Source organism: Rhinolophus ferrumequinum, chromosome 19, assembly GCF_004115265.2.
Source record: "Rhinolophus ferrumequinum isolate MPI-CBG mRhiFer1 chromosome 19, mRhiFer1_v1.p, whole genome shotgun sequence".
Taxonomy (NCBI): Eukaryota; Metazoa; Chordata; class Mammalia; order Chiroptera; family Rhinolophidae; genus Rhinolophus; species Rhinolophus ferrumequinum.
The window spans coordinates 15,222,781-15,240,782 of NC_046302.1; positions in this window are offsets into that span (position 1 = coordinate 15,222,781).

Genomic DNA, 18,002 nt, shown 5'->3' on the forward strand with positions numbered 1-18,002 from the left:
TTTTTAAAAAAATATTTATTTCAGAAAGAGACATAATAATATTCTTGGAAATATAAATATTGAGAAAATCTAGAAAATAGCTAATGTTTATTAAGTTCTTACCATTTTCTTGAGCACTATGTTTTTCACACCAACTGTGTGAGGTGAGGTTCTCCCCATTTATAAATGAGGATGTCAAGGTCAGAAAAAATACATAACTTGTCAAAGGTCACAGAGTTATTAAGTGGCAAAACCAGGATTCTGAACTCAGGTAATGTAGCTTCTGTGGCCAAGCTTTCAACCACTTACCTATAGTGCTTTTCACTTTGCTGTGGTTGACTGTTTTCTTCCACTTTCTGTTCCTTCCACCTTCACCATCCTTGATGCTTCTGGTAGAGAATGATGGCAATGTTGTTAAATACTCTAATTCTTACACTGGCTAGTCACCAGATAGATAACTGTGAGGACGCCCCTCTCTGCCTTCTCAGATTTTTGTATATGACAATTAGGATGTACTTGGGGGCTATAGTGTCTACAGCAGTGCAAAGTGGGGATATCACCATGTCTCCATAAGCTGAATCTAACTGAGATGCTATCATAGATGGTAGGTGCAAAAGCTTCAAGAACCATAGGCATGATGACTTAGCTAAACAACCTTGACCATATGAAATGTCTGGTTCTGTAGGTCAGGAAACATATGGTTCTTCATAATGGCATCCTGCCCATTTCAGGGCAAACTTCTAAAAATACCCCCACAGAGTTCATGACCACTAGCATCCTAAGAGTGAGAATTTACTCAATCAGTCATTTCACGTGCCTTGTTCTGATCAGACATCATCCACCTTTTCTCACCCTAATCCAAGGAAAGTCATCTTCATAGTGGTCTGAATCCAAAGGCTGGGTTAGGTGAATAATAAGTTAGAAGATACATACATCCTCTGTTACTTCTTAAAAATAACTGGATTTAAAAATATATATGAAAGGGATTCTGGTAAAAAAATTTTAAATTCCACATTTGATTAGAATGTACAATTCAGAATAAGGTAAGTGAGGCAATATTTTCATAAATTTTTAGTGTTATTAAATGGCTGGGATTCTGGACATTGGGAATATGTTTTATATGCACATATTGATAGCATTTGTGATATGTCTCTTAACATTTCTCATCATAAATACATCTAGACCAATAACCATAAGCTATGCAGGAACATCTTTACTGTGTGAAACTTTGTGTATGTTACTGACTGTCCCACAAAACTGTGATCCTTATGGAGGTAGGAGCTTCGTCTTATTCACTGACGCTTTCCAACGACTAGGCACATTGTCTGTCATAAAGGTTTGAATGAATGACTGAAAGGATAGTAGGAAGACTGAACGGAATATCACCAATATTTCTGATTTTTATAGGGATTTTAGGAGGGGAGATCTGGGGACTATAACAACAAAGGCAATATTCTATGAAAATTGTTATTTGGAGTGTTTTTGGAAGAGTATATTTACATGGAGGCCATTATACTTTTTAAGAGGTAAAATTAATATCTCCCCAGTGCCTACTTTGCTTTCCTGATTTGAATAAATGACCAGCTTTTTTTGCATCGTGTAATACTCTTTCTAATGCCAAATAATCGTGAACATAAAAATGTGTACATAATTGTTGTAATAATAATTTGTAGAGTCTATTGGATAGTCTATTGGATGGTAGGCACTCTTATTTCCTCCTACAATCATAACCTGGTTTCTTCCTTTCTAATCCTTAAGAAATTTTATTTCTTTTTCTGTTCTGCTACACTGTATAGAATCTCCAGTTCTCTACTGAATATAAATGGTGATGACATGCATCCTTAGCTGGTTCTGGATTTTAAAGGAAATACTTTCAATGTCCTATGTTTAAGATAATGTTTGCTGGGGGAGAAGGGAGAGGTAAAGTTATTGTAGCGCTTTGGCAGTGCACTAAATATTTGTCACTGTGGACTATTTCTGTACTGTGTGGGTATACACACACATATTTTTACAGTGGTTGTATTCATTTAGTGAAAAACAAAAATTAGTCATATTTTTGTAAAATAAAGAAATGATCAGAGTGGCATTATGTCTACTCAATGGTTTTCTCTCTTTGTTGTGGAAATATTTATATTCATAAAGTGCATTGCAAAAATATTGTCAATCATTAAAGCCTTTTAAATAGACCACTATATTTCATGTTTGACAAATACGTTTGTCAAGTATTGAAATGAACACACACATAGCAAACATAATATAAATTATACAAACATCAAACAAAAAGATAATGTTTGCTGAGGGTTTTGCTGTGCTAAGAAAGTTTCCTTCTATTCTAAATTTATTAAGTTTTCTTGTAATATCATGAATCGATATTGAATTTTATGCAATACATTTCTTATGTCTGTTAAGATTATAATTGACTTTTTAATTCATAATTGATTGTTGTGGTGATATTCATTAATTGATTTTCTTATGTTGAACCAACTTTTCATTTCTAGATAAACTTAAGTTATCCATGCTCTACTTGATATTTTTTATACATTGCTAGATTCAGTTTGCTAATAGATGTATGTTTTTGGACCATAAATTCATCAAAGTATGTTTTGAAAATTCATATTTAAGAAAATTTTTAGGTTTTTTAATCACTGATTTCTAACTTAACTGTATTGTGCTTGTTCCTATCATTAATTTGTTGAGGCTTTTTTCTGGCCTGGCATTTGGTAAACTTTAATAGATATTTGATGTGTACTTAGAAAAAATTGTGATCTCTCATTGTTGGATGTAATAATCTCTATATTTCTTAGAGTAAGTTTGTTAATTACAATGTTCAAATGTTACAGATTTTACTGATATTTTTGCCAGCTTACTCAATCAATTCCTGAGACATGTTTGAGTATTTTCCATTATGATATTGGAATTTGTCTCCCCCTTGCAGAACTGTCAGTTTTGAATGATATAATTTGAGTTTTTTTTATTAAATGCATAAAGATTTAGAAATATTTTATCTTCCTAATGAATTTAACTTTAAGCAGTTATTTTTCTTAAAGCTAGTAATACTTTGTCTCAAAATCTGTTTTATATAACATTTATAATGCAACACAAGTTTTCTTTTGGTTTGTATTTGCCTGGTACATATTTTTTTCCCATCTTTCTGAGTGTATATGTGTTTAATAGGATCTCCTGTAAATAACTTGTAGCTGGATTTTTTTAAAAACTTGGTGAGTCATCTTTGTGTTTTAACAGAATAGTTTATTACTCTTATAATTATTAATACACTTGGATTTATTTCTAAATCTTAATTTTTACTTTTTGACTTCTTTGTTTCATGTCTTATTTACTTTTTTGTCTTCTTTTGGATTGTTTGATTTGCTTTTTTGTTTGTTTGTTTTGTTAGTTTATTTTTCTCATTCACTATTATTATACTTTACTATTTTAGAAATTACACTCTCTATATTTAGTTTTAAATGATTATCCTAGATAGTTTCATGTGCATATTTACCTAATCAATGCCTGAAGTTGATCAATATCTTTCCACTACTGGAAATATACTGGTATCTTAAAATGACTTAATTGTGATTACAACTCCCCAAATAAATTATATTCTATTTGTGTCTAGTGTATTTTCTTAATTTGTATTTTAATGCCATACATTAGACATCATTGTTATCATTTAAAAAACAATGCTTCATAGATTTACCAAAATCACTGCCCAGCATTCCCTATTTGCATCTCAGAACTTCTATCATTTTTTTCTTTTTTGAGTGAAGCAGAACTTTTACAGTTTTACTTAGTGAAAGTTTGTGGTAAACATTCAGTTTTTGTTTGGCTAAAAAAAATGAAATTTCTTTATTATTCTTGAAAGATAGCTTTGCTTGTATAGAATTCTAGATTGATATTTATTTTTTTCTATGCATATTAAAGAATCTTACCTTGCTTGTGTTTTTTGTTGTAGCTCTCAGTTTAAAATCATTCTTTTTATCAGACTTCCTTATCATACTCGTGTTCAGTGTCTGCTGACTGATTATATAAATATTGATTATATATGTATTTGTTATTTAAGACAATCAGTGGATTTCTGGGATCTGAGGTTTTTGTGTCTTTCCATAATTCAGTAAAATTATTTAGTTTTATAGCTTTTATTATTGTCCTATTCTAATTTTTTTCTCCCATATGTTTTTGGTTCTCTGATTAGACATATGTAAGGACTTCTTACTCCATCCTAAAGTCTTCCATATTTTCCATATTTTTCTATCTTTGGACTGCTTTCAAAATAGCTTTTTTGCAACTATTTCCTAGTTCACTAAATTTTTCTTCAGCTGTATCTAATCTATCATTCAATCTGTCAACTGAGTTTTAAATTTTATTTTGTCATTTAAAAATTATACTTAATTTATTTCAAATCTTATGGTTTAATTTAGAAACTCACTGTCTCTTGCTCATAATTCTAATAAATACTTTATTGACTTATGAAAAGTACTCATTTTATATTCTCTTTCTGATACATTTCAATATTTGAAATGTTTGCTAGTATCTTGTTTTTGCTGGCTCTAATTTCACTTTATTTGTTCACATATTTCATGATTTTTCATTATGATCTCATATTCCTTAGAACTTTAGCTGTGATAATTCTTGAAGCCTGAAGATATTTCCATTCCTCTGGAGAGCATTTTTGTTGGCTTCTACTAGTTATCTGATATCATTGCCAATTTGGGACCATTTGAAAATCTTTGTTAACCACGTAGATAGTATCAATCTGGGCTGAAAAAGTCAGACTTTTAAGTGCAAAATTGCATTTACAAATAATCAGGGAGTCTGAGGGAGCTTACTTGCTGACCATTCAGTATGGCAGATTTAATTCTTATTCACCCTCAAAGATCTCAATTTTATGAAGAAAACTTCTATTAAACCCTTCACTTTTGGATAGTTCTTACTTTTATTACCTATTTCTCATGGTCTGCACTACTGTCAAAACAGAAACTGAAATTATCATGGTGGAGCAGATGATTCCTGGGGAAAAGCTGGCTTCAGGCTTTTCAAATTACCCAGGTAGCTTCTTTTTCTCTATTTTCAGCTTCTACATCCTTTACTTTCTTGCTCTCTCAGGGAATTATTTTAAAATATATACTTAATACATTTTTAAGCAGTTTAAGTTATTTTTATTTTTCACGCTATATGGAATTGAAATCCCTTTTCCAAAGTCTCTAGAAGAAGCATTCTATGACCAAGTGCCTTGGGTACCATTCTGATGTATCGTAAGAAGGTGAAGACAAAACATTAACATTAGTTGATATTCTTGAAAATCAATTCAGTAGTGTTATAGATGTTTATTTAATTAGAGTAAAAATACCCTCAAGGAAAACATTATAAGATTGCTACAGTCAGATGCAAACATTAAAAATAAGATTGTAGCCTGATACAAGTTGTTCAATCTAATTTGTGGAACTGCGTATTTGCTTCTTTTAGCATTTCTTTTTTGATATGAGAAATTATTTTATTTAAAATATTCTTTAAATACAGGTTTATTTATGACTCATCAAAAAAAGAGTTAACATGTTTTTGTTTTTTTAAATTAAAGTTTATTGGGGTGGGGATCAAATATATGGTGATGGAAACGTGGTTTTAAACTGTAAGTGTGCTTATAAAATATTGACCACACAAAGTTCCTAAACAAAATTTTCACATGATACTATGGCCTGAGAAATCCTGAGATTTCACCCTGAAAATTCCCAAACTCAAAGCTATAATGTCGTTTTGATACTTTGGTTGTTGCTATGGCTATATGGGAGTTAAAAAATAAAACAAAATAAAGTAGTGAATTTTGGATAGGGTAGAGAAATAAGCAGCAGGTGCTTATGAACTGCAAATATAAAAGATTTACTTTATCAATAGAATTAGGCTGTCAGTACTACCTTGTTACCATGGGTCAAATGTGAATGTTTTTGTCTACCAAGGGAAATCTCTCTTGTCCTTGTTTATTCTCCTTAGGTTAACTATTTTCATACAAAGAATCTACAATAGATCTTCTGTGGCAGCTCTGAGGACAGGGCCAGACCCAGATGTGGAGAAAAACATTGCCAGAAAAGTGGTAGGCTCTTTGGAGGGTATACTAGCTCTTTTATAATACCAGAGTATTAGTTAAGGCATTTTCTACATTGAAGACATGAATAGCCATAGAAATATTCATTAACCTTTAAATATACATAAGGCAGTGTTTGAGATATATTATATAATCACTATTGTTATTGTATTATTAATGTATAGCCCTGAAATCTGTTTTGAAACCAAATAATAAAATTATAAATAAATGTGGTTAATTTCTGTGGAAATACAATTTCTATTTTATGGTAATGTTAAATAATGAAACCTTTTCTCTAATTGGAAATATTGATTGTCACACCATGGATTGCATGACACAGTTCCAATGCACCATTTTCTTTGGGTGAATGGGAACTCCAAGGCATGAGAAAATGGATAGGCAGGTGGAAATACCACTGTAGTAGAAAATACCCTATAGTGTAGAAAATCTGGATTCTAATATTGGCTCTGCAGTATGTTAATGGTGTGATCTTGAATAAATCAGTTCATCTCTCTAAGTTTAGGTTTCTCATCTCTACAAATGGAGATAATACTGGCTATGCTGTAATTAAGAGCAAGAATTTGGGGAAGTTAGACATAGATTTGAGTACTGAATCTGCTACCAATGAACTGTGTAAATATAAACGAGTTGCTAGCCTCTGTCGGACTCAATATTCTCAACTATAAAATGAAAATAATATAGTGTCTGGATTATCATTTGAAATAATAATGGATTTGTTTCTTTTTTCCTGTGTAAATGCGAATTTTTTTTTTTTTAGCCCATTATTCTTCCTCCAAGATATTAGGTATCCATTGTCCCAGATTAGAGTTATAATAGTAAAAAATGGAAAGAAAGAAAGGAAAGAGTCAATTCAGGCAGTGATTCTTGAATTTGTAATAGATTTGAAAGAAAATTTTGTTAGCCAATATTCTCTGCTCCTGTTTCATGATAGTTGCTCACTCTCTGACCTGGGAAAAGCAGAGGCAAGCCAAAGAGGTAGACATTTAAATGGTACACTGGTCAGTGTCCCGGAGCAGAGGATCTGGCTCTCAACCAACTTTGGGTAGAATTGGAGAGAAAGAGAAAACTCGAAGATAAGCTTATTATGTTAACAGACAGGAGTTGTGCCATATTCTGAGTGACAACTTGGAAAATGAGGCCTCTTTACACTTTAAAAACCGAGTAAGTGGTAACTTTCCTATGAGGTCATAAATTCATTGGAGTCGGAGACCATATCTTGCTTATTTACTCAAAAAATAATTATAAAATGCCTACTTTTCTATCACTGGTATAGAACAATGAAGAAAACAGCCAAGGTTATTGCTCAAATGGAATCTATACCACATAGTTCTTTATACTTATGCCCCTTTCCAGTAATGCTGGCTCATGGCACATACAAGATAAATATTTGTTGAATAAATGATAAAGGAGAGAGAGAGAGTAAGCCTGGAGAACTTCTTTTCTAGGCTAGTGAAAAGAGAAATCACTTAATTTCCATGAAGGTTAATCTAAGAGATAACATGAAAAGTTTGAGATGAAATTAGCAAATTCTATTTTCTAATCTATTCCTTTCTTCTAAATTGAGTATCTACTCCTCATGCCAATGAGTCTATAAATAGATATTCTACTTAGCTTGTTATGAATGACCAATCCTTATATGGTGGGAGACTTCTGACTATAAATAAAGATTGGCTTCAAAATTACATCAGCAATTCAAGCATCTTTTGGTGTACTGAAAAGTAGATTAAAGTAATTATCATCGATATGCCATTTTAAGCTGTAAAAAAAAAAAAAAAATGGCCACACTGTCATTTTGATAAATACTATCGTTGTGTGAGAAGGCGCATGTTTTAATTTTATCCTCTGGAGTTGCAAACCCACATCCACTTAAAAGTAGTGCAAGATGATACAGCAGGCTTGTTGTTTGTCAGGGGAAAAATCATTATCTCTTTTAATAAAAGTGTCGGTGGCCATTGTTCAGTAACCCTTCTTCTTAAATAACAGCTTTGTGGCTTCAACACAAGGTTACAACTGACTATCAGCACCACACAGTCTTATTAGTCAGAAAACTGTATTAAAAAGAGTACCAAGATATAGGTTTAATATATATGGGAAACAATGCCTGCCCACAATAAATCGTCCTGATACTGGGAAATACCCCGAACAAATTTACCGAGAACCTTAATGCATTCTTGTTCAAGATGAAAATAGCTTCTATTTCAAACTCTGCATCAATTTTAATATTGACATTAATGTTTGCCTTGAAAGAACTTTGAGACATCATCTAGACTGCTCTTCTGAAAAGGACCATAATCACCACTTTGGTACCAGGAAATTAATTTTGTTTTTAAAGCATCTGAGAAAAAATGATTTTACAACTTCCTGGATCTATAAATTACTGGACTGGGTAAAACAAGATCGCTCCATCTTATACTTAATCCTGGAGCATTTGGCAAGATGGAGAACTAGCAAGCCTCCCCCTTGGCAGACTCTCCTGCTTCCACAACTGGGAGGCTGAACTACCATTACCTAGGTGATGTCCTATTCTTTGCAACATCTCCACACATGACACTGCCCGTAGCATGTTGGATGTGCTATTAAGATCTTGTAATAAGTAAAATTTCTTCAGAGCTTGTTTTCTTGAAACCATGCTTGTCATTGAATAATTCTGTAGGTTACGTTCTCTGGGAAATGGACTCTGAGATTTGCATTCAGGAAATTTATTTGAGAGTTTGTTTATCAGAGTTAATACCTGTGAGAGACTAGGAAAGCATAATTGAGCAGAAGAAGAAGGTGAATTGAGATGCAGATGCAAACTACATCTTAATTGAGTCTACAAGCTCTTCTGGAGCTGGCATGGAACTTCAGCATTGTCCTGAATACAGACAAGGGACATTAGCCTTTGTACCCATACATGTACCAATTATTGGATGCTAACTGCTCCTGGAAAGAGAGCAAATGTTAGGAAAGGCATCTTCCTTCTACAGAATTAGATTACTGGATAGGTCACAGATGTGAGTTACCAGCTTCCAATGTTTCTGGAAGGTGGGGGAATGAGTGCCTAGATCCTAAAGGGAGAATGGTGACACACTACAGTATCCACTACAAATAAACATTTGTGGAATGAATTAATTGTTACAATTCAAAAGAGGTACTTCCAACCTGAAGGGGGCAAGAAATGATTAAATACTGAAAAAAAACTGTGGTTGAATAGTAGGGGTGGTGATGAGGAAACAGATTGATAACGATATAAAGGAAGAGTTGGGATTTTATAATATCTATATAATTGACAGCAAGGAAGAAGCAAGAATTGTACTGATAAGGGGGTAGATAGGAGAGACTTGGCCATCCTTTCTAATACTCAAGACTGACCACGTCATTTTCTGTTTACAAGATACAATGATCTGATTTTTGTCTTTCCTCTTTCCTTCTCCATCGTATACCCTGACTTTCTTTCTGACATTTGTTCTTCTGTTTACACACAGAATACATCTTAATATCTATACTTCTGCTCCTGTAAGTTCTTTCATGTACAAAGTCTTCATCTCTATGAACTGTTAAACATTTACGTATTAAGTAAAGATTTAGATGAAGGGTTCACTCTTCTTAAAGCTTCTCTTGTTTTTTCTCTTTATAATGGTAGTTAGAATTTAAAGCCACCCTTTATCAGCAGTCTCCCTATTGTATGTTCTCATTTCTTTCCTTCATGTTTTACTCCTGCTCAAACTGTAAACTCTTTGAGAGCAAGCAGTCATATATCTCTTTGGATAAGTACCAACTGATATTATGTGTGGCAAGTAGTGTAGTGATCACTCAGAACTGTCTTTTGGTTAAATTAATAAATTATACAATACTTGGGTAGGATTCCAATTGTTAGAGATGATTCTGGAGATACTGCAGAACATAATACGCAAGGAGAAAGAAAAGGGAATATCTAAAGCAATTTTAGAAAGTAGTTAGCAAGACTTTTGTAGCTAGGCCAGAGGGTTCATGTATGCAAAGGGAGATGTAGCTGGGACAGGACCTTTAACACCTGGATAAGAAGTTTGCATTTAAGTATTTTACTTAATGGATTTCCAATATGAGCAAGTCCCCCAAAGTCTCATTTAAATACTAAAACAGTAACTTACAGGGTATATTGAAGAGATGAGTGACCTGAGATATCACACCAGTCAGGCAGTTATTGCAGTTACCTGGCATAAGGTGGAAGGGAGCTCACCTCTAATGAGCTATGTAACAGACAGTATCACATGGTGTAGAGGTACATTGATTATTAAGATATATCAATCCTAGGGAAGGTCAGAAATGGAGCATGGCAAGATGCAGCAGGCAATGTGGGAAATTAGCAAATAGGTGACAGGAAGAAGTCTACATCATCTCATGGTGAGCTGCCTACAGGTTATCCTACACTTTACCATCTGGCAGGTCTGCTTTCAGGTGGGTGGAACAAAAATTTGAAGAACTTGGCAACAAGTAATAGGTAGAGTCAGCAAGCCAGCTGGCAGTAGAAAAATCTGGCAGATGTGATGAGAAGCCACCCATAATATCAGGATTTAGGAGATATAATCTAATCCATGGGATTATTGGCGAGAACATCATAGGGACCTAGTACTCTAGGACTCTAATTCCAGGCAAAACACCAAGACAGGGCGTCAGTTACTAAAATCAGTGTGATTACAGTAATAGGCAGCATTAGATGAGCAAACTGAGTTCTTATCCTTTGCAAGGAAAGAGGCACACTTATAACCTCTGGCAATGGGGATCTTCTTTTAAGAATACACAGAGAGGAAAACAGGAATAAAGCCATAGCTTTACTAGTCTGACAGCAATAACAGGCACTCAGTAATCACTCTAATAGTTGTTGCCTCAGGGATGGGTGTCATTGACCAGAGAGACTCCGCCACCCGGTTCTTTTCCTCCTGTCATTACTAAAAATCACCACTGTGTACTGGGATATCTTGTGTTTACTACTTGTGGTTTCTGCTTACTGCTTTCTATCTGTGTGTTCTCTCAGTTTCTGTCTCCCACTTCTGATTCTTAGCTCCTTTGGTATGCCTCATATTCAAACTTCTCAAGAAAGACTCTAATTGGCACAGTCAGTATTATAGCAATTTGGCAGCACTGTCTCATAAACAAACATAAAGGGCAATGAACAAGCCGATAACCTGGCTACCCTTAGGTCAGGTACCATCACTCTCCCAGCCAGCTGTGGTCTTGGTGATTGCACTGGATTGGATTACTTAGTGGTTGGTGGTCAGCTTTCCCTTACCAAAGGCAGTGAAGGTAGCAGACGTAATGGACTCTTCTAATTCACTAAAACTGGGATAGAAGATCAAGACAGTAGCAACCAGAAAATTGATAGGATGTTGACCTAGGGTTCCAAAAATCCATACACAAGATGGCAGTGGCAGGCCACCAGTCAGGTAGATTTAAAGTGATATATATGAGAAATATTATGAAGAACACTTGACAGAGATTGATTGCTAAGTAATTTGGCTGAGTTTTCTTACCTCTCCCTTTCTTCTAGAAAAATCTCTGAACAGAGGCTTTTGTAAAGATTTAATGCATTCTAGAAATAAGAACTAAAAAGAGTTCTGAGAATTGAAATATATATGCTGTCTCTTATTTCCTGTGCTATATGAAGATCACGATTAACAAAAGGTCATGACAAAAAAAAAAAGGTTCCTGGATAGATTGAGATGTGCCAAATTTGGAAAAAAAGAGAAAAAAAGAAAGAAAACATCCATAATCAATCAGTAAGATTCCAAAAAGTATTTGATGCAAAGTCTGAAGTTAATATAAGCTTCGTTTACATAAAATAAATCAAGGGGACTTTGAAATGCAAATATTCTATTTTAGAGTAAGACAAAACAGGCAGATTTAAATTTGCTTATTAGCACCTCATTTAAAGAGAAGAAATACACACAGTATTTAAGCAAATGAAATTTGTTAAATCTAAAACAGACCAAAAAATGAAAATTTTAGACAGTAACTTTAAAAATAAATGGCAAAGATTTTTTCCATTGTCCCCAAAGAACAATATGCCTTATTTCTCTGTATCACTTTGTAATTTACAAAACTCTTTAAATTCCTTATTTTATGTGATCTTTACCAAAACCTTTTGCACATTAGGAAAACTTAGGTCCTGAAAAGAAGACTTGCCCAAGGTCACGTGGCTAGTAAGTGCTCAGATCAGAATTTGAACTCAGAACATCTTTACTCTGATTCACTGATTCCCCACATCGCCCCCCACACACAAAAAAATCATTTTTTGTTCTCAGGAAGAGCTAGGTAAAGGAGAAGTAAATGATAAAGTGCTAGCAGTATACTAAACTGTTTCTACTTCGTTAATATGTATTAACTTTAATGGTATTCAAGGATTCTCTATAAGTAAAAGTACATTTCATTTAGAAACCTGTGCTGCACTGCAACTTTCTTGTTTCTTGGGATTCTTTCTCAGGAGTAGCAGGAATTCCAGAAGTATCTCCTAGATACCAGCTTTGGGTTATGCTTTTATAGCAATAATAATACTTGCTTAAAATGTGTTTTGTAATTTACAAAGACTTTCATACACATGCCATTTAAACATAAACAAGCCCCTTCCTTAACCACATTCTCCTCCTAAATGGTAGATACATTCATTGAGCAAGTTGAGACAAATAAATATAGTATGACGTATACATTTTAAAACTTTTCATGATTACATAAATATATTCCTTTCAAATTCAGCCTCAATACTTTCTCTCTTTGAAATTTCCATATAAAATGTGCTCACTCGGACTACAATGAGCTTTCAAAATAAGTTAGAATCACTTTGAATGTTAGAGTGATCTAACATGCAATGTAGTTACTGAGTGATTTGCATATGCCAGGCACTGTGCCAGGCACCGAGAATATATAATAATGAACAAGACCGATGTGGTTATATCCTATCAGACCTTGCATTTGGGGAAATTAAACATCAAACAAATAAGAAATAATTTAAAAAATAGATTTAGAGTTATGAATGATTTCTATAATAGAAAATATGGAGTTTGCTAATGGATGTTTAAGGGAATTCTCTTTAAGAGGGTGTCAGTTAAACTGAGGGTCTGAAAGAAGAAATGTCAAAAGATCATGGAAAGAAAAGCTCAGGCAGAGAGAACTAGTATGAGACTCTGAGTCAGGCAAGGGCCAGGCATTAAAAGGGCTAAAAGAAACCAACATGTCAGGCACTTAGAGGGAGTGGCAGGAAGGAGGGTTGAGAGGCTTGAAGAATCCTATGAGCTGGGGTAACACTGGATTTTAAGTGGTGTTGGAATCCACTGCAGGATTTGTAGGATATCTAGAATCGTGGTGCTCATTCTATCATGAGGTGGGCTTCCAGAGGCCTAGCATGTTCCAGAATAGGCACTGGGCTGGACAAGGCACTCCACAAGTTCAGTGGAGCTTTCTGAGGTTTCAGAGTTCTTAGTAGTAGGTTTGTCCTGGAAAAGCCAGGTTTGCAGTCCTTGCTACAACAGGAGAACTCTGTGGGCTTGAGTCCAGTGTCCTCTGCTACTCCCTGTTGAGTACAGAGCTCAAGGAAGCAACTATATCCATTTTGGTTTCAGCAAAGGGACTCAGGACAGAAGTTTGGCTCAGGGGCAAGTCTAAATATATAAAAACTTCAAAAAATAGCTGCCTTGTAGAATTTCTCCTTCAGAATTTGTAGTGTCACTATCAACAAAGCAATAGTTATATGAGCTGTGTGCTGAGTCAAATGGAATAAAAAATTCTGGTGTTTTTTGAAAGTATTTTTCCTGTATTAACATCTGAATTACCACAAATTTCTATTGAGTTTTTTTTTTAGAGTTATATATGTACAAGTATTGGTAGCCAAACCATTGTGTCTTTTTTTTTCACTTATTTATTTATGTTGATATTCAATATTATTTTATATTAATTTCAGGTGTACAACATAGTGATCATACATTTATATAATTCAAGAAGTGATCTCCCAGACCAGTCTAGTAACCACCTGGCACTATGCGTAGTTATTACCATATTATTGACTATGTTCTCTATGCTTTACTTTATGTTCCCATGACTATTTTGCAACTACCAATTTGTACTTCTTAATCCCTTCACCTTCTTCACCCTGCCCCACAAACCCTCTTCCATCATCACCCCAATAAACCTAGTACCCATCTGACACCATACATAGTTATTACAATATTATTGAATGTGTTCCTTATGCTATACCCTTCATCCACATGACTACTTTGTAACAACCAATTTGTACTTCTTAATCCCTTCCCCTTTTTCACTTATCCCCAATCCCCCTCCAATCTGGCCACCATCTAAATGTTCTCTGTATCTATAAGTTTGTTTCTGTTTTGTTTGTTTTTTTTGTTCTTTAGATTCCACACATAAGTGAAATCACATTGCATCTGTTTCTCTGTTTGACATACTCAGCACAATACCCTCCGGGTCCATCCATGCTGCCGCAGATGGCAAGATCCCATTTCCTTCCGTGACCAAGCAATATTCCATTGTACATATATTTCAACTACTCTTTATCCATAGATGGGCACCCAGGCTGTCACAACATCTTGGCCATTGTAAACAATAGTGCAATAAACATATGGGTGTATACCTCCCCTCGAAGTAGTGTTTTGGGTTTCTTTGTATAAATACCCAGAGGTGGGATTCCTAGGTCCTTCTTTGGCTTTTGTTATATAACATTTGTTTCAAAGACTATTTGGTCAGGTATAAGTATTATTACCTTAGCTTTTTTTGTTTGCTTGTTTCCATTTTCATGAAATATTTTTTTCACATCCCTTTACTTTTAGTCAGTGTATGCCTTTCAATCTGAAGTGAGTTTCTTGTAGACAGCACATGTAAGAGTCTTGTTTTCTAATATGTTCAGCAACCCAATCTTTTGATTGAAGCATTCAATACATTTACATTTAAAATAATTGTTGATAGATATGTAGTTATTGACATTTTAATATTCATAATTTTTATCTTTTTGTCTTAAAGAAATTCCTCTGACATTCCTTGTAATACTGGTTTGGTGGTGAAGTCCTTTAGCTTTTTCTTGTCTGGGAAGCTCTTTTTTATCTGTTCTTTGATTCTGAATGATAGCTTTGCTGGGTAGAGTAATCTTAGTTGTAGGTCCTGGCTTTTCATCAGTTTGAATATTTTGTGCCAATATCTTCTGGCCTGCAAAGTGTCTGTTGAGAAATCAGCTGACAGTCTTATGAAAGCTTTCTTGTCAGTAACTATCAGCTGATAGTCTCATGGAAACTCCCCTGTAGGTAACTAACTGGTTTTCTCTGGCTGCTTTTAAGATTCTCTCTTTGTCTTTAAACTTTGGCATTTTCATTACGATGTGTTTTGGTGTGGGCATCTTTGGGTTCATCTTGTTTGGAACTCTGTGCTACCTGGCCTTGTATGTCCATTACCTTTGTCGGGTTAGGGAAGTGTTCGGTCATTATTTCTTCAAATAGATTCTCGATCCCTTGCTCTTTCTCTTTTCTTTCTGGTACCCCATATGATGCAAATGTTGGTATCCTTGATGTTGTCCCAGAGGCCCCTTAAACTATCCTCATTTTTTTTTTAAATTCTTTTTTCTGTTGTTATTCTAATTGAGTGTTTTCTGGTACCTTTCTTTTAAATCATTGATTCGATCCTGTGTTTCATCTAATTTACTGTTGAATCCCTCCAATGTATTCTTCATTTCAGTTATTGTATTCTTTATTTCTGACTGGTTCTTTTTACCCTTTTCTATGTCCATTTTTATATTTCCTATCTCTTTGTTGAAGTTCTCCCTGAGGTCATTGAGCATCCTGATAACCAGTGTTTTGAACTCTTTGTCTGGTAGATTGCTTGTCTCCATTTTGTTTAGTTCTTTCTTTGGAGCTTCATTCTGTCCTTTTATTTGGGACATGTTTCTGTGTCTCCCCATTTTGGCTGTCTTCCTGTGTTTGTTTCTATGTATTAGGTAGGGCTGCTATGCTTCTCAGTCTTAGTCGAGTGGCCCTATGTAGTAAGTGTTATATGGGACCCAGCCATGCAGTCACCAGGGCTGGATGCTTCAGGTGTGTCCCTTGTGTGGGTTTTGTGTGCCCTCTTGTTATAGTTGAGCCTTGGTTGCTGTTTGCCTATCAGTGGGAGGCATTAACCCTCAGGCTGATTGTTTGTGAGGACTGGCTGTGACTACAGTAGAGGAGCTGTTGTGCAAGGGCTGACCCTACAGAGCAGGGTTTGATTTAGCAGGTCTGTGGTGACTGCCCAGTCTGCCCTTTGGGTGTGTCATCCTTGGAGGCAGCTGGGTGATGCTCTGGCTTGGTCTGAAGCTGGCCACCACGTAGGCCAGGCCTGGGGTCTCCAGGAAGAAGATCTGCTGCAGGGCAAGTTTAGCTTCAGCTAGAGCTCTTCCCAGTGCCACCTGACATGAACAATCGGTAGATGGGTGCCACCTGCACTGGGCTTGGAGGTGCTACAAGAAGCCAATCTGTGAACCAAAGCTGGATGTCATTAGCGCCAGTCTTAGGGCTGCTCAGCCAGAGGTACAGGACACCAAAGCCAGATGCTGCTTATTTTGGGCCTTGTGAAATTTTGAGAGGTTTTAGGAAAATCCACAGCATGAGCTAAAATAGGTTGTAAAGAAAATCCACTGGCAGCAGATTGGGTGTACCTGAAAGTTGGGTGGGACCCAGTCTCAGGGAATCACTAGTGTGGGGCAGACAAAGAGTGATAGCCAGCTTGATAGAGATTCAGATATGGCAGCCGCATGCATCTGCACGCTGGGAGGGAGAGGTCTCAACAAAGATACAATGCATTTTCCAGCTCCTCCCTCTGGGAGAAAGCTGTCCCTCCAGCCCTCACCCTGAAACTAGACAATTCAGTTCCTCCCCATATGTCCCTGGCACATTTCGAGCTGCTACCCCAGTGCTGGAGCTCAGACCAAGTAAGTCCATCAGTGAGTAAGTCCATGTGCAGGCCTTTTAAGAGGAGTGCCTAGGACTGCAGCCACCTTGTGGCTCACTCATCCACAATATCTGCTGGTTTTCACAGATAGAAGTTATGGGGACTTCTCTCCCTGACACTGGAACCCTAAGCAGGGGAACCTGGTGTGGGGCTGGGACCACTTGCTCCTCCAGAAGGGACCTCTGCAGTTGAGATATCTCTCCCAATTTTTAATGCTCACACATGGGTGTGAGACCAGCCCATTCCATATCTGCCCCTCCTACCAATCTCTAGGTGGCTTCTTCTGTATGTCCTTAGTTGTAGGGCTTTGATTCAGTTATATTTCAGACGATTCTCAATGGTGGTTTTTCTGTAGTTTAGTTGTAATTGATGGTGTCCTGACAGAAGGTGAGCATAGTGTTTACCTACTCCACCATCTTGACTGGAAATGTATTGAGATTTTTAATAAAAATTTACTCAGATATTAAAGGAAGCTTGGGAATAATAGGTAGCTAAATCTGACGAAAGATATTTTTCCTTCAGATATCTATAATCATCCAGCTTCCAAAATTGCTCACAATGTATAAAGCAGTGCAAGAAATCCCTGTGCATTTGTTTATTCTGAACAGCTCATGTAAATATTTTTAACTATGGAAACCAAAGTACAAAAATTATTAATGGGCTTTCCAAAAAGCAGCTCAGGTATTATTCATACTGATTTCAGATGATTTACACACATAATCTAACTGGCCAAATCAGTGTATGGCTTTTCATGATCTCTAAAGCAGAGATGAAGCATGATACCTGAGGCAGAGAACTCAGGTAAGCAATGCCCAAGTTCATAAGCCATATAAATTATAACAAATGCATGCTGTTTTAAGTGACTAAGTTTGGGGTTATTTATTACACTGCAATATATAATGAATCCAAGAATTTTAAAAGTATTCTCATGAATATGATCCTGCCCATCATTTTTCCCAGGAACTTGGCACTGCACCATAGATTTTGAAAC